We start from the raw sequence: 18,308 nt of genomic DNA on the forward strand, positions 1-18,308 counted from the left end.
TAATTCGTTATTATAATTTAATTGTGTGTCCGTGTGTGAGGTCTGCAAAATGCGGTAACAATTTAAATAAGCTGTACATTTGTGACCAACTACGTCAATGGGCTTGCCCTCCTATGAAACGCGGTCATTTAAACATTCCTGCGGAGGGAGCTGGTAGGAACGTTGGGTTGCTCGGTCGATGCGTCAACGGCGGCACGTGGTGTATTCCGCAAATATGCCCGACTGTGAGGGCGGGCACAAGCCGGCCTGAGTAGGTTAAACGTGAAGTTTTATAGGGGCACCACGGGGTGACCAGCCCCACCCCTCCCACCCCCCACCCAGCCCCACCCTCCCCACCCTCCCCACCCTCCACCCAGCCCCACCCTCCCCACCCAGCCCCTCCCCACCCTCCCCACCCTCCCCTCCCCACCCAGCCCCTCCCCACCCTCCCCTCTTCACCCAGCCCCACCCCTCCCATTTTATCCGGGTGTCCGGATACACGTGGACAGACATCCACAGACATATACAATTAATCCCCTGCCTCCTGTGAATTAATCCCGGTTGAGCTTCCAGTCCACTGCGTTTCCTACCAGTAACATTAGACGTTGGTGTGGGGAGCGCTAAGTGTAGCTTGTAGCCTGGCGCGGTGTGTAAACATCGCCACTAGGGAGACAAAGGCGGTCAGGTGTTGATGCTGGCCACCTCGTGTCCCGTTCCACCCTTCATCGGTGCTGCTCGCTTAACAGCACTTGCCCCAACAGACTGCTAAGGATGTACAGGGAATCTTTGTCTGCAAATGCGGCAACAATTTAAACAAGATGTATACATCGTGACCCAGCTACTACGTCAGTCAGCTGCCTTCCTCTGACATGGCTTTAAAAAAAAAAACGCGGTCGCTAAACGCATATATATGTAACACAAACTGAAAATCGAGAAGTGAAACATGCAGGAGTGAGGTTTTTCGATTATTATCTTTTTTTTATTACAATTTGTTTACATATATTTTTTAAGGGGGGGTCACCAGACCCGAACACGAACCAGTGGCGGAGTTTATCGAGAGCGCAGGCGGTGCAACTGCCAAGGCGAGTTTTTGCGAAGTGCATGTCTCACGCGCAGTCCTTTTTTTTCAGACAGAGCCACTGCTCTGGGCGGCCATGGATGGATGGCAGTCAGCTGATGGTTGGCGGAATGCAAGATGGTTAAACTGTACACACCATAACCATGCTACTCGGTCAAAATGCATTGGCAGGGATGCGCAAGCACGGTTGGTGAAAGAAAACGATCGACACATTCCTTTGGTTCTTTCGGAAAGGTCACGTAGATAGAAGAAGAATAATAAGAAATAAATATTATTTGGGTTTTTCGGTAAAGCCACGTAGATAGAACAAATGATAAAAAAATAATAACAATATCACGACGTTTCGATCGCAACACAAGCGATCGTCATCAGGTGAAAAATATAGCTGGAGAGCTGCTGAGAATATATGGTGGGTGTAGCCCAGGGGTCAGTGGGCGGGGCTAGAGATGAAATTTGCATGTAAATGTAAGATCGGAGAAATCTTGACAAACGCAGCTGTGGGGGTGGTCATTGTATTGTGAGAGATTAGCATGTCAATGTAAGAGATTAGCATGCCAATTTAGAGAAATTTGCATGTAAATGTAAGATCGGAGAAATCTTGACAAACGCAGCTGTGGGGGTGGTCATTGTATTGTGAGAGATTAGCATGTCAATGTAAGAGATTAGCATGCCAATGTAGATAAATTTGCATGTAAATGTAAGATCGGAGAAATCTTGACAAACGGAGCTGTGGGGGTGGTCATTGTATTGTGAGAGATTAGCATGTCAATGTAAGAGATTAGCATGCCAATGTAGAGAAATTTGCTTGTAAATGTGAGTTATTAGCATGTTAATGTAAGATATTAGCATGTCACTGTAAGAGATTAGCATGTCAATGTAAGCTCGGAGAGAGCTTGGAAAGAGCCATCGCCACATGGAGGTGGAAAAGGATGGCAAGCTGCCATTTACTAATAAGGCTAAAAGTGGTTGTGTTAGTGAATGTAACTCAGAGAGTCGTGGCTTTACCGAAAGACCCAAATAATATGTTTTCCTGCATTCACGAAAGCTTTAAGTCAAGATTGAATAAAAAAAGTGAATACATTTTTAAATAATAAAAATAAATAAAAAAAAACACGATGTTTTGATCGCTACGCCAAGCGGTCATCATCAGGAAAAGGGGGATGACGTTTTGGGCAATGGCCCTTATTAATGGGGCCAAAATACACCATAATCACAGGGTGCCACTGAGTCGAGACGTTCTCTGCCTCGCCTAGTATACAGGAGGTCGTGATTTCGATCCCGACACCTGTACATTTGAAGTTTGGAAGTTCTCTCTGCGGTGGGCGCGTGGATTTTTCTCCGGCTCTTCCGGTTTTTCTCTCCACATTTTAGAAACACGCGTGCCGCGTATTTGGCTGCTATAACATTTCCACATGATAGGCTACAATTATTTGGCTGCTATAACATTTCCACATGATGAGCTACAATTATTTGGCTACTATAACATTTCCACATGATGAGCTACATGATTGAGCTATCATTTGTGGCCAGGTCGCTTCTGCAAAAGAGCTATATAGCTCAGTGGGCATTACATGATAAAATAAAAAATATATAGTTTAGTCTTACGTTAGGGAGTACAGCAGTCGGTCAGGTGGGATCCAAATACTTTATTTGCCTCACACGGTCGCACCAAGGCTTATTTATCGTGGCTCTTGCCTAATCACACCATCACGCTCACGGTCTCGAACATTTAACGAATGTAGGGGGCGCTCCGTCTTCGCAAAATGCAGTCACTACTAAATGAAAGCGTTTTCATACACATCGATACGTTGTTTGTGCTTTGACACATATTTTGAAAACATATCTCGCATGGTGGTTGTCAAGGGGGGCACAACTCGTAGCTTTGGCCACCAGGGTGAGCCAAGGCACTCACGCTAGTGGGGGGCCAGGCACCCACACAAGGGGGGGGGGGGGTGGGAGGGTCAAGGCACCCACACAAGGGGTGTGGGTGGCAAGGCACCCACGCTGGGAGGGTGGGAGGGTCAAGGCACCCACGCTAGGGCTGTGGGGGTCAAGGCACCCACGCTGGGAGGGGAGGGGGGCCAGGCACCCACACAAGGGGGGGTGGGAGGGTCAAGGCACCCACGCTGAGAGGCAGCTGCGTGCCGCGTGGCTTTGTGAGTGACAGGTCCCCACCCACCCACCCACTCACGCGTCACGCCCCCCGCCCCCCACCTCCACCCACGTGACCTGGCAGCGTCACGTGCGTGCGCGCGCGCGCAGCGCCCCACTGTGAGTCCCAGGTGCGTCCCAGGTGAGCTGAGCAGGTACGTGGAGTATAAACTTTAACAATAGCGACGTCTACATCATACACGTTCGTGGTTAATAGGAACGACGACGACGGTGGCGGTGATAACGAGGACGTCGACAGTGTGGCATTACGTACAAGGGGTTTTAAATACGTTGATTGTCTAAGGAAGCTACGTTGTATTACCTGCGTTCATGAATGTACGTGTTCTCTTATAGGGCGATCCGCTGTGTACACGGCAGTCATTGTGTTTGCAGTTATAAGCTGTGTATAAATGTACTGCGATGTAGCTGTTGTGCGTATTATAAATATATACGTACACACGGAGACACTATACCGTGTCTAACTATGCCGTGTCTAAGTAGCTAGGCGATTACTTGTGTCCGAGATCCGACTGCCTGTCTTAACACTGCATTTGTATCGTCACCAACTTCATTTTGTTAACCCATAGACCTAATTATTAGTAGACTCGGGCATACTACGATTTTTTTGTGTTGTATACAGGAATTCCAATTAACTCCAGCATATACATACACAATCCACACAATGTGTGTCTGTGTGTGTATAGCAAAGACAAATAACCCTGAAAAATAATATATTAATGTTTCTTTCGGTGAAGTCACGTAAATATATTTTTTTAAAAAAAATATTAAATAATAAAAAAAATACAGATAGTAAATTGAAAATAATAAAAGCAAAAAACCCACAATAAGAATAAAATAGTAAAATAAAAAATATATTTAAAATAATAAAATAAACCCCACGACGTTTCGATCGCAACACAAGGGGCCTTCATCAAGTACAAAAAAACCCTCTAATAAATAGCCTTAACAGACTGTTGGGGCAAGTGCTGATAGCGAGCGCCTATGAAGGACGGCACGACCCAAAAAAAACAAACCCGTCCGCCTTTGTCTCCCCACCCAGTACGGATGTTTACACAACATCACCACGGACTTATTTAAGATATTCGCCGCTGCTCACTCGGTCGTGAACGGGAATCGAACTCCGGGTCGCCGGGTACGAGTCGCTAACCACTGCGCCACCGCTCCCCACACTTGTACAGAATAACATACACACGTGGTGTTTTTTCTCTGCCTGTAACCCTTAAAGCTGTCATTGTGCGATCCCATAGGCGTAATATTTGCTGCTCGTGTAGATCACCACGTATGGTGTGTAGCACAGATGTGTTTACACGCACGGGTATACATCATATATGTTACATACGATATACAATAGTATTATACACTCGACAGAGTTTTGGTCCAGATGTCTTGTGACTCCAAATTAATTGACCCCTAAAATGTTTTTTTTCCTGTGCACGTTAATTATTGTTTAAAATAAAATATTACGTTTTAGAGCATTATATTAGGGGTCTCAAGACATCTGGACCACCTTGTAGTGTGTGTGCGTGTGTATAATGTGCTGATGTGTGTAGTGGTTGAATAATTGTGTGCTTCGCTAATTTATTTTAAATTATAGCATGATTTTTTCTGGAGCAGCCTGACTTTAAGCATGCATATATCAAGCTGTGCCACATCGAACCATTTGCGTATTAACAAGTCGTCACATCCTGAGCAGACAGAAGTGCAGCAACATGCCATTGTTGTAATATATTTCGCTCACGCGTCTACGCTCCCCGCTATCACCAACCTGCACTGAACCATCGTGGTGAAGTATGGTCAAATACTCCCTGGGCGTCGGGGTGGGGGGGGGGGTTGGCTCTCATCCAGCAGTGGAATAATAAAAAGGGCTATACAGTACTGTAAATCTTCAGCGTTGCCTATATACACGTGCGTAGAAGTGTCTACGAAGGTGACGTGCATAGATCAAATGGGTTATGTACGGCACATTGGAAGTTTGGAGCCTCCCATAGGTTGACTCAGCCTAAAATGATGCCCCGATGTGGAGTGGTCAGTATGAGCCCTGGGAAGACGAAGGCGGCTGGGTTGTCTAGTGGTGCTCTGACCCTGACACCACCCCTTGGTGTGGACGGCCTTAATGAGAGACGCTTGACAGAAAGGCATCCATCCCTTCGTTGCTCATCAGAATTGTACATGACGCAAATTTACAATTACCGTACCGTAATAAAGAGTTCAAACACCAGGGACCTGCACTCCTATATCAACAATATTCAGATCAAATTGTCATGTCAAGGCAGTTTGATCACTGCATCACGTAACTTTATTTTTTCTGTAAGATTTGCTGGTTTATCCAGGAAGTTTTTCCGTTGCACGTCGTCGCTTTAAGATGTTTCTCTGTTCATATTTTGTTTGTTGCGGTTGCACCCGACTCGAGAGCCGGGGCTATACCAAATAAATGAAACTTAAAAACTGTGCTATTCAAACTCTTTGGTTCTATTCGGTAAAGTCACGTAGGTAAAAAAATAAAACAACAAAAAATCACGACGTTTCGGCCACAACACAAGCGGCCTTCATCAGGTGAAGGGATCAGCGCTGTCTCGAGGACAGCGCTGGAGTGGAACACAGCCACGCTCAGACAGCTGTCCAGCTGAAGAAGGCTACTTGTGTTGTGGCCGAAACGTCGTGAGAATTTTATTTTATTATGTTTTATTTTTATTATTTTATTTCCATTCTCCGTGGTGACTTTACCGAAAGAACCAAGAAGATGAATCCCTGCAGTCATGAAAGCTTTAAATCGAAAAATGAGCGTTTAGTTAAACATCAAGTAATGATTAACCTTTTACAAAAGACAACACATTATTATTAACTGACTCACTCACAATGTGACGTAACAGAGATAGTATGCATGAATGTATGCCTACATGTCAACTAATGAAATGTATCTTATGAAACTGAGCTGTAGTGATGCAGTACATGAATTGTTGTCATGGTTTAAAACTAAGTTATTACACAGTTTTTTTTCTCTACTGACATGAACACTTCAGAATCATGCACATGGCACATTTCGCTGGCCAAGCTATGACCAAATAATCCATAATGCTCGTCAATCTCATCAAATCTTGAAAGCTAAGTTAATGTCAGAATATTAACTTAATACTGGAGGAACCGATGAGCTCTAAAGCTTTTTTTTTAATACAAATATCCAGTAGGGGCGGGTAAGATCTTTACAACAACAAACAGTACAAACACACGCTTGGAGTACAAAGTACAATCAAGGTAATCAAATCACCCGAACACAAACAAATACAACACTAAACCAACCCCATCCTACCAGGCAAAGCCCAGAGGTATGAACTTAATTTTTTCAGAAGCAACCTAGCCACAAGTGATAGCTCAACAAAGTCCCCCATTAATTGGACGTAGCACCAACATAATCTAAATGATCTCAATGCATGTTTCTAAATGTGGAGGCTTACCGTTCAAAAGCAAATTTGGTCATACAGTTTGCGAGGCATTATGGCTTGACAGTGCAGCAAAGGTTATTATAGTTATACTGCCGTCCTACGCTCCAACGTTTGTGCTCGCGACAACAAACGCCAACCGCACCAGCGTGCTGTGGTCGAATAAGCCTTGTGACAGCGAGAAGGCGTGGGGAGGTCCTCATCGAGAGCTGTACACTACATGTACGCATTCACTCATGTATCGACAATCATTTTCACAGAACACACAAGTAAAACAAAGTGTATTTAGACAGGTTTTCGTTCAAGTATTGGCGACCTTTGTATCATACGTACGATTTGCGTGGTTGCAGGGTTTTAGGACCCCTTGCGATCCATGTTTTGTAGACGGGGGTTTTCTGGTCATTCTGAGACCTGGATGAGCACACGGAGCAGAAGTATTCCGAAATTTGATTCATGTACATAAATGAGATAATAGGAAAATAACACCAACTCGTGGTGGGTGTGACTTGGGCAATTTTCTACATGTGTTTTCCCGAGGGTTATTTTTCTGTCGAATTAATTTATTGACGAGTCAACGTAGTAACCTGAGTGTGTTGTGAACATTCATGTATCTCATCATCATCATTAGACCTCCTTTGCCAGTTTCAAGGACAATGCATATTTCATAGTATGTTTTTTTGTTTGCATTTTGACTGCAGGTATTGTGGTTAATGCAGACATGAATCCTTGTAAAAAGGTTTCAGTTTGTTGCCAGAAAAAAAGTGGAAAAACGCTATTATAACATTCATGTAGCTAATACATTTGGCTATCCTACAGCTAAGACAGAACTTCTACTTTAATCTGTAAGCAGCGTCTGATCTCGAAGGTCATGTTGTTTTTTTGGAACATTATCACCTTGGTTTCCTTATCTGTGCACCTTCTTCAAACATTTCCCACATTCTATTGCTCTCCTTGGCGATGGCCCTGGATGGGTTCTGAGCTGAAAACAATCTCGCGTGCAATAGATTTACCAACACACATTTGCCGCCACGTGCATTGCATTGTACTGAAACTCTCAGCCTTATCCAGACCTCTTCTTTGGTTCTTTCGGTAAAGTCACGTAGAATGAGAATAAAATAATAAAATAAGACTATAAAATTGTCACGACGTTTCGGCCACAACACAAGCAGCCTTAAATTTTGATTTAAAGCTTTCGTGACTGCAGTAATTCATATTCTTAGTTTTTTCGGTAAAGTCACGTTTTGTTGTGTCTCTTCAACTTGACTTTACCGAAAAAACTAAGAATACAAGCAGCCTTCTTCATGTGAAAGAACAGAACTGTCGGGACGACAGAGCTTCAATTGCTTGTGTTGTGGCCGAAACGTCGTGAGGATTTTATTGTCTTATTTTATTTTATTATTTTATTCTCATTCTACGTGACTTTACCGAAAGAGCCAAAGAAGATGAATCCTTGCAGTCACGAAAGCTTTTAAATCGAAACTTATCCAGACCGTCATCATCAAAATAACTGAATGCGTGTGGCCATATAGTTGTTAAGACAGAGGAGTTGAGCAAATGTGACCATCCCAACAGGAGCAGCGAAATAGTCATGGCTCGAATTGCAAATGTTGTGGGTTTGCTCTCCAACGGTCCGGTGTGCTGAACTAGTAACTAATTGGCACGTTTTGTTCACGTGATAAATCTTTCTTAATTGACTGTGGCGGGTAGTGGCGGGTTTAACGACACACATTTACGCGATCTAACCCAAAAAAAACCTCTTATGGAAAGACATTGTTGTTGACAGTATGTGTCGTAGTTACATGGCGGTTCTTTGTGGTTATATATAGCAGGCATGAGTTTAGGATTAAACAAATGTTGGATTTCGGGTTTTTGAATTTTAATCATTGTAAGGACAATTTCACGTACTGTATTTTTTTACGGATCATTTCCCTTTGGTGATAATTGAACGTGCCTTGGTGTTAACAAAAGTGACATCACTCGATGGCAATTTTGACTGAAAAATCACAGAAGTTGCATCATTTCATGTAAATATACTTTTGGATAAATCCGTTAGGTCGTTTTTCCTCCCCACGAATCATCCAAAATCTCGAGTCTCGAGCCGATTTGCAGATTTTGGAAATTGGGAATATCCATCATACATATACAGCATGGAGTGTTAGTGCAGTGGTTAGAGTTGTTCACTTGGAAACTTGCAATATGAGTTTGGTTCCTATGACAGCTGCTGTTGTCTGCTGTGACGAGATGTTAACTACCTCGCCTGGTATGCAGGAGATCGTGAGTTCGATCCCAACCCTGACGCCTGCTGTATATTTGGAGTTTGCATCGTCTGCCTGTGGTCATTTAATTTTTTTTCCGGGTCCTCCGGTTTTTCCTTCCGTAATTATAAACATGCGTTTCGAGTTCATTAGACCTCCTTTGCCAGTACCAAAATATAATAAAAACCTTTTTGTTGCCATAAAAAAGGGGAAAACCCCTGTTATTATGCGTTTCGAGTATTTGACTGCTATAAATTTCCACATTTGTGCCCAGGTCGCTTCTGAAAAAGAATGGCATAGCTCAGTGGGCCTTACCCAGTAAAATAAGTTTAGTTTAGTTTGTAATTTTCAATGGCGAGGGATACCCTAACTGGTTCTGGATTCACTTGTATCTTACCCGCACTGACCAGCGTGGTGAAATACGATCTAACCACCACCATGACCGATACGGCTGAAGAGACCTTCATGCAGCAGTGGATCTACAAGGGGTTGTTCAGTACACTAATTACTTTTAGATAATACAGTGCATATCAAGGAAATGGACTGCTATATTCTGGGTCTCATCGCTTCCACACGTACTCTTTCAAGCATTGTTGAAGTCAACCAAACATAATCAAAGCCATATTTTGTATACCATACTTGTGCGTGTTGTCACTGGTAGGAATGCAGGGCATGTATTATTTGACATATCCAAAGTGCAGATAGTGTACCATAATAAACATTGGAGTTTGCCCGCAGTAGCAACGTTTAACCCATGGCACACCACGGCAGGGAGAGTAGAGTCAAATATTTAATGAACAGAAAGAGGAAAAAATTAAGGAGAAGGGGAAAAGAGAAGAGAAAGAATGAAAATAAAGAGGTGGGAAAATGAATGGAAAAATCCGAGCAAAGGGTCAAGAAAGACGAGGGAACGGAGGAAGCGTCTATACGAGAACCTCAGCAATGCTGCGTAGAGCAACGTCTGTTTTCACATGGGGTGGGGCGAGGGGAGGGGTTAAGAGTGGGGGTGGCCACGCATAAGTCACGTGATATACGGGAGGCCTTGGGCAGCTTAATACATAAAGATGCGCAGCTCTGTTGTCAATCTACTGCTGGATGAGAGCCTCACCGTGCCATTGTGTTCATTTGACATAATTTGTTTTGTTGGTAAGTGCGCGTTGGGCGGAGGTGGCAAGCGTAAACATTGGAGCATACAAGTGCAGTACAACAAATGGATATTGTTGCACTGCCCTCTGCTGATACTGTACAGGGACATTTAACACGCAGTGCAGTGTACAGACAGTTAAGCTTTAGCATGTGTTTACGATTGTGAAAATGTACTTTGGAGTGTTCCATGTTTGTATTTTTTACGAGCGACAGTACCGTGTGCAACATACGCAAGCAACAAACAAGGAGGGAGGGGGGGATCGGTAATCGAGAAAACACTCTTTAAGAAAAAATCGCTCATGTGTAAATGTATTTTCTGCAGACTCGTTCAGAATTTTCGGGTAATTTCTAGAAAAGAGAGGCGAGCGGTGACGCAGCGGTCAGCATATACTGCGCCATTCGATTCCCAGCCACGGCTAACATCAGTGGCGAGCGATATCATCGGTCCTGGCAGTAGCCTTAAATAACCAGTGCTGGCCAGAGTGGTGAAGTATAGCAACACTTCATCCAGTTTTGGATCAATGAATGACTGCAAAGTAGAGTATTTTTCCATCAAATACGTCTTGAAGGTGAATAACGGTGTTAAGTCACTATTTTGTGAATTAGTGGCAAAGATGGAAATTTCCAGCCCCAAAGGCTAGTCATGAGCCAACGTTTGTACCAAACAAGCAGCTAACTCCGAAACAAACTAACATAGTCTTCAGTCAATATGCATACTCATCTCAAAAGCACGAGAGTACGAACCCATGACCTATATGCAAGGTGAGGTAAATAATAAAAATATAAAACAATACAATTCTCACGACGTTTCGACTGCAACACAAGCAATCATCATCAGGTGTGAAAACCACAACAAGAAAATTTGAAAAAAGTGGCGGTTATTTTTAACGTTAGCACCACGGAGAGCGATTTGACAGTTTGTTCAGATGGACGAGTCCATCTATGTTCGGAAAAGAGGAGGGGGGAGACGAAAAATAATAGATGCGGTTTGAAAGCCACCTTAAGCGTGATCAATCAATTAAGACCCGAAATGGTTTATCAAATCCTTCCAATGATTGCAAAGCCAGATTCCATCTTCTCGGTTGAAATTGCCTGTGTTTGTATATGTGGATAGCCTCATGAACGAATCTCTCATGGTAGCCGGATGGCTTGCAAAGAACCTCTGTCTTGGAGAAGTCAATGCCATGTGAACCTACTGAATTATAACAGTGATCTGCCACGGCCGAGGTGTTGGTCCTACACGGTAGGACAAGCCATCCGGCTACCATAAGAGATTCGTTCATGAGGCTATGCACATATACAAACACAGAGACAATTTCAACTGAGAAGATGGATTCTGGCTTAGCACTCATTGGAAGGATTTGATAAGCCATTTCGGGTCTTAATTGATTGATCACGCTTAAGGTGGCTTTCAGACCGCATCCATTATTTTACGTCTCCCCCCTCCTCTTTTCCGAACATAGATGGACTTGTCCATCTGAACAAACTGTCAAATCTCTCTCCGTGGTGCTAACGTTAAATATAACCGCCACTTTTTTTCAAATTTTCTTGTGGTTTTCACACCTGATGATGATTGCTTGTGTTGCAGTCGAAACGTCGTGATAATTTTATTGTTTTAAATTTTTATTATTGTATTATTTTTCTTCTACGTGACTTTACTGAAAGAACCAAGAATATGAATCCCTGCAGTCACGAAAGCTTTAAATCAAAATTTAAGGCGAGGTAGTTAACATCTCGCCACCGCGCATTTTATTTTCACAGGTTGTAAATGCGGTGTGGTTGTGCCGTTATTAATTACCTAAGATAATAGAGGGCATTCGTTGATGCACAACTTAAGATTTTGTGTACAGTTCCATCAGCACAGTCACAAGTGAGCTATTGAGGCAGAAATACACGGGAATGTTTTAAGTTATATACACTCTGCTCGAAAAAAACTAATAATTTATGGATATTTGCTGATTTACATTGGCAGTCTAATGGGTACAACTCTTCTATTTATGGGAAACCAAGGGCAAAGCCACTGTGATTGTGGCCATTACACCCAAACTTATGGCCCATATCATAACTACGGAAATCCGCACTCCTGTAAGAGGAATAGAAAAATGAAACAAACACTCTCCTGAAGGCTTATCGTTCGTGGCCAGCAGAGCTCGAGATTGGCATTCATCGCCTGAACGTATTGTCATCATACGCAAATAACAAAATAAAATTAACATTGCCGAATAATGTTCCCTTTCCTTTTATATCAAGCACTTATCTCAATGAGTCTCGAGACGCTTCTTCAGCAGGGTACTGCATTGAGATTTTAGGCTTTTTTTGTTAACATAATTAATGTTTCGCGTGTGTGAATAAACCGGGGCTTCTTAGTGATTAACCCTACATGCATATGAGCGGATAACACACTCAAAGCAGGTGGGTTCACACTCCCATGTGCTCTGTCCTGCCATCTCCTAGCCACTTTGCATCCCCAGTGGGTTTGGAATTCTTGGGAGTACATGATGTCATCTTCCCACGATTGAATTTGCCCGAGCCCATGGAACCCTGGCCTTTAAAACTTGGGATTACAGTACAGTGCAGGCGCGTTCCGACACGCCTGCGCAGGACTTGTTGCGCGCCTGCCTCCTTTGTTCATAAGCCAGGGTTATTTTCAGCTTTGGGAGTTGGTAAAACCTGCATAAATAATGTGCGTAATTTACACAGATTGATGAAACTGAAGACTGCATTTTAAATACCTGCACCTTATGTCAGGGACCCCGGGGTCCCGACTAAACGCAAGTCAAAATCGTGATGAGTTCACTTATTTTTTGGCGACTCCGTCCCACCCGGCGCACATAAAGGTCGCGACCCACCCGGCGCGGATCGTTCTGTTGTCACGTCGTGTCTCGTCCAAGCGCAACGGCGGCGAGGACGAATGCGCAACAAGAAGAAACACAACTTTGAAACTTTGATTAGCGCATCGTGTAGAGCTCGTCGCGAGGATATAGATTGCCCGTGTCGTTCGCCTTCAACTTGGCGTAAAATGATGTCGCAACGCGGTTTATGCGAGAGCCGGGGGCTTATGGGAACCCCGGGGTCCCGCCATCAAGTTAACTTGTCTAAGCTTTTGACATCGGATTTTTGTTTAAACTGAAGCCAGGTGGTTAAATTTTCATTTAAAGCTTTCGTGACTGCAGTAATTCATATTCTTAGCTCTTTCGGTAAAGTCACGTTGAAGGGAAACAATAAAATAATAATATATATATAAAACAATAAAAAATTCTCACGACCGTTTGTGTTATGGTCGAAACGTCGTGAGAATTTTTAATTGTTTTATATATATTATTATTTTATTGTTTCCCTTCAACGTGACTTTACTGAAAGAGCTAAGAATATGAAGCCAGGTGATAATGGCCACACCTAATTTTTACAAAATATATCTTTGCTTACGCCTATATACAGAGTTGTATGCATGTATACAGGACACTGTGTATGCGTACATGAGTTTGTCTGCTGTGTATGTTTTGTGTATACATTGCTTATGCACTGCCCTGAGCGGCATTTACAGTTCTCAAGGCACTTTCGCAGTGAACGTGCAACGCTTTGCCCCGTCCATGAAAAATAACTTCATAGCTCATCGCATTCCTCCAGTCTAAGTGAAGATTCTGATTCCGATTCAACGTTGCCCAGGTGGTTGGATGGAATCCGTTGGGCCAACGTTGACAATACGTTGGCCCAACGTTCCGTGTTTAACTGGGTTTGCTGCTAATGTTAGTGTAAAAAGCTCTGCGTTTCCATTATAAGGGTGTTTCATTGAGGTCTCCTCAAGATTAAAGGTGCTCACGTGAACCCTGAAACCACAAGATCAATATTTGGGGATCATATACGTAACATTCCGGGTGATGCAATGAAATAACCGCAGTCTGGTTCGTGAAAATAATTATATCATTGTTTCATAAGACTATTCACAATATCCCCCAGCGATGAATTCGTATGCCAATTTATAATAAATGGCACATGTTTAACACTGCCATACGATTTTTTGGCTAATCCCATTGAATGAGGTGTTTGGGATATATGGGAGTAAATGTATTGTGTGTGTGTAAGTCGATGTGTTTGCTTGGGTCCATGTGTGTGTTCGTCGATATGTGTGTGTGTGTAAGTACATATGTGTGTGTGTAAGTCGATGTTTTGTGTGTAAGTCAATGTTTTGTGTGTGTGGGTTGATGTCAGTGTGTGTGTGTAAGTCGATCTGTGTGTGTGTGTAAGTACATATGTGTGTGTGTAAGTCGATGTTTTGTGTGTAAGTCAATGTTTTGTGTGTGTGGGTTGATGTCAGTGTGTGTGTGTAAGTCGATCTGTGTGTGTGTGTCTTTTTCACACGGGCAACGCCGGATACTTCCCGCGAGTTTATAATAAATGCCACATGTTTAACCCCGCGATGAGATCTTTTGGCTAATCCCATTGAATGAGGTGTTTGGGATATATGGGAGGAAACGAGAGAACTCGGAGAAAGCTCACCCACCTACAGGAGGGGAGGGAGGATGGGTGGAGTGGGGGGAGAGGGACATGAAGGGAGGGGGGGGAGAGGGCACTCAGTACTGTCATGTCCTGGACACTTTGGCACCCCAATCCCAATACAACCGCCAGCAAGCCGCGGTGGGCACCGATCAAAGTGCAGCGTCAAACAGGCCCCAGAAACAGGCCCCAGAAACAAAGCCTCGCTTAGCTCGCAAGATCTGACAGGTTGCATTCGAGATGATTTTTTTTGTCGTGGGCATTTACGATTGACCATACACACACCGACAGAATAGATGCGTTATTTGGTGATGATGATGATGCTGCTGCTACTGCGTTGGCAGTGGGTGCACGATTGACAAACAAAAAACCTAACTGAACACATTCGTAAATAATACTGCATTTAAAGTAAAAAAATATAGGCAATTATTTGGGCGGTGTGGAACTGCTTCATAATACAAATTAATATATAGCTTAGTTTGGTGATATAAATATAATTCTATAAAAAAAAAATTGACAGTATTTGTGGCTGTTTTGATGGCTCTGCGTGCGTTTTTTTGTTTAGCGTCATCTACCTCAGGGCCATTCCCGTAGCAAGGCCGTAGACAAATGTTTAACAGGTCAAAACATGTGACTCCAAGCAAGGAATCCCAGAGAGGCGTATGGTTAGCAATGGTGCCCGGACCATAACACTGTGCCTAACTCATTAGGATTCATGAGTGAATATAACAGCAAGCAGCGTGTGTTGATGCCATTCCAACTTTAACGCCCAATTCATTAAACAAATTAAGCCCAGTGGCCAGCAGTGGTCTCTTTTGGGGACAACTGTCGGCCCTTTTGAAAATACAGCAGGGGCAAGGTTGTGCACGTGAGAATATTTATTTTTTGTACCGCATGTGTTGGGGGTTACACTTAATTGCGGAGCCAGGATTTTCAGATAGGGGGGGAAACCCCTCCAGCAATGAAAAATGATAGAGGGGTTGTTAGTAAGTGAGGACTTGTCCCTTGCTTTTTATTCGACGCTTGTGCGGCGATGGCGCAGCCATCGATCGAGGGTCGAATTCGAACCGCGTTGTGTGATCGGCATCGCGCTCGCTGAAGGTGTTGATGCCTTCAGGGAAGTCGTGGACTGTATACGCGACTGCGCACAATTCTGTGAGTCACTTATACTGTAACTGCTTTGCTGTTACTTATTGCCGATTATGGACTCTTGTCCTATCATCTTTTAGAGTCCCTGGCACGTAATAAAATGCTACACAGTGGCAGTGGGGGTCGCAAAATGCTGATTTATTATTAATAAACCCCAATGATCCGATCGAATTTAGGGATTTCGATCGGATCATTGGGGGGGCACGTGCCACCTCTCACCCCCCACTGGCTCTGCCAGTGGGTGCACGTGCACACAAGCCCCCTCTTTGTCCATCCACTGCTGGATGAGGCCCTGCTCGTGCCAGGCAGGTCGTGGGGGAGTTATTTGACCATATTTGTCCACGTTGGCCAATGTGGGGAGCATAGATGTTAGAGCATGGAACAGGAGTGCTAGAGATTTTTCCCTTTTGCCCTCTGCTGCCTGGTGTTCATCCGTACCTCTAATTAGCACGCTTGGCTACGTATGGTGCGAAAGAAGTTTGACCCACACCTCCGATTAGCACGGTTGGCTACGTGCGGTGTGAAAGAGGTTCAACCCGCACCTCCGATCAGAACGGTTGGCTACGTGCGGTGCAAAAGAAGTTCAACATACATACATACCATAGTGTCCAGGCTCAGACCAGCTTAGCTTCCATGATCTGACTAGATCAGGGGCACAATTCGTGCGCTTTGATCACAGGCAAACCATTTTGAAACTGTGCTCGTGGATGCTCTTGTTACTCTTGAGCACCGCCGGTGCCACAAATACACGAGGTTTACACTGCCGCATCTATAGATAGCAACGCCCAAGCCGCGCGGGCGTTCTCCTTGAAATAGAACTTGACGGCGGCGTGCCATCTGCGGTGTGCCGCCCCGGCACGCCTGTGTGAATTTCTGCCCGGATTGCTGCCGAGGGAGCTTGCCTTGGCGAGCACCCCGCCAAGTCGGCGGCTCGCTGTCCGTTGTCGCCGCTCGTCCCTATCCAAGTTCCGAGTCCGAGGACCTGTCTGTGTCAAAGGTCTCGGTGGGTCACGGCTGGTGCACCTTGGCGTAGCTCAAGCTGCTAGAACTCCACCCGCTCCTCCTCCTCCTCCTCCGTTTCTGGATGAGCTGGCACACGCTGAAGGCACGGAGACGGGCCAACTCATCGGAGCCCCCTGTGCCGTACCTCTCCCTACTGTGTATGCACGTACGTACGCCTCGTTTAACTCGCTTTTACAGCTCGCACAATAGGTGAGAGATTGTCTGCGTCCGTATGATGTGAATCTGTGTAAGGAATATAAAAAGAACTCAACACATTCGTCAATGCCACGGTGTGTATGTGGCCTTAAAAGGAACACACGTAAAATGGTTATCGTCTAGAGCAATGGTTACTTATTTATTTACATCCTTTTATATATTTTTTTCCCTTTTAAGGCCACACGGTGTCATCAACAAATGTGTTGAGGCTTGTATGTACGTTGAACTTCTTTCGCACCGTACGTAGCCAACCGTGAGTGGGTGAGTGTATTAATGTTGAACTTCTTTTGCACCGTACGTAGCCAACCGTGAGTGGGTGAGTGAGTGTATGTTGAACTTCTTTTGCACCATACGTAGCCAACCGTGAGTGGGTGAGTGTATGTGTGTTGAACTTCTTTTGCACCGTACGTAGCCAACCGTGAGTGGGTGAGTGTATGTGTGTTGAACTTCTTTTGCACCATACGTAGCCAACCGTGAGTGGGTGAGTGTATGTGTGTTGAACTTCTTTTGCACCATACGTAGCCAACCGTGAGTGGGTGAGTGTATGTGTGTTGAACTTCTTTCGCACCGTACGTAGCCAACCGTGAGTTGGTCAGTGAGTGGGTGAGTGTATGTATATTCTTAGCTATTTCGGTAAAGTCACGTTGAAGGGAAACAATATTTTTTTATTGTTTTATATATATTTTATTCTTTTATTGTTTCCCTTCAACGTGACTTTACCGAAATAGCTAAGAATATGAATTACTGCAGTCACGAAAGCTTTAAATCAGAGTGTATGTTTGTTGAACTTCTTTCGCACCGTACGTAGCCAACCGTGCTAATCGGAGTTTCACGGAAGGGCGACAAAACTAAAACGCAAAAGCCAGTTCTGAAGAAATTAGTTTGTCAATCTGGATGATCGGAAAAGCGCACAGCTCCAAAGGCTTCCTAACATCGGAAGGAAGAGCATTCCAGACGGCCGCAGAAGCGCATCTGAAAGCGCACGATGCGGTGACCGTCTTATGATTCGATGGCCAGCCAGGAGACGCCACTGCCGCTGTTGGTGCTTCCGCGAGGATGACCGGAGTTGGCGCGATGATGGTGTTTGCCTGCCGTGCTCCTCGACGCGTTTGTGTGTTATACGCGCTTGTGCACAACTGCCGAGGTAACAGCGTCACCAAACAAACCGCGCGAGGCTTGACGGGTTGATTGTAAGTGCGGTATGGGCAGCAGGGCTTTGTTTTCCCCCTGAATTTATAGGGAAAATGTGTCCCTCAATTTGTAAAAGTCTCTCTCGTGGTGTAAAAAAAAAAAGTTAAACAAACTGTATTGTGAAGAAGAAGTTTAAGAAGAAGGTCATTCAGTTTCTCAATTTTGTACATCTCTTCGTAAATCTTGGTA

The 18,308-nt window shown here is 44.3% G+C and overlaps 1 protein-coding gene across 5 annotated transcripts in view; it reads left to right on the forward strand.

Annotated features, from left to right (window-relative positions):
* The first annotated feature begins 3,253 nt into the window (after positions 1-3,253).
* Positions 3,254-18,308, forward strand: part of LOC116946981 (rho guanine nucleotide exchange factor 19-like) — a 53,799-nt gene continuing 38,744 nt past the window's right edge. The window contains exon 1 of one of the 5 annotated variants that reach the window (XM_032962295.2): positions 3,254-3,363. The gene's annotated coding sequence lies outside the window, so the exon portion shown is untranslated. Of the gene's footprint in view, positions 3,364-16,598; positions 16,879-18,308 lie in introns of those variants that run through there. The other 4 variants (XM_076070309.1, XM_032962297.2, XM_032962296.2 and 1 more) reach the window with 4 other exon arrangements.

The sequence above is a fragment of the Petromyzon marinus genome, chromosome 28 (genome assembly GCF_048934315.1).
Source record: "Petromyzon marinus isolate PM22_M1 ecotype Great Lakes invasive population chromosome 28, UKy_Petmar_22M1.pri1.0, whole genome shotgun sequence".
NCBI lineage: Eukaryota > Metazoa > Chordata > Hyperoartia > Petromyzontiformes > Petromyzontidae > Petromyzon > Petromyzon marinus.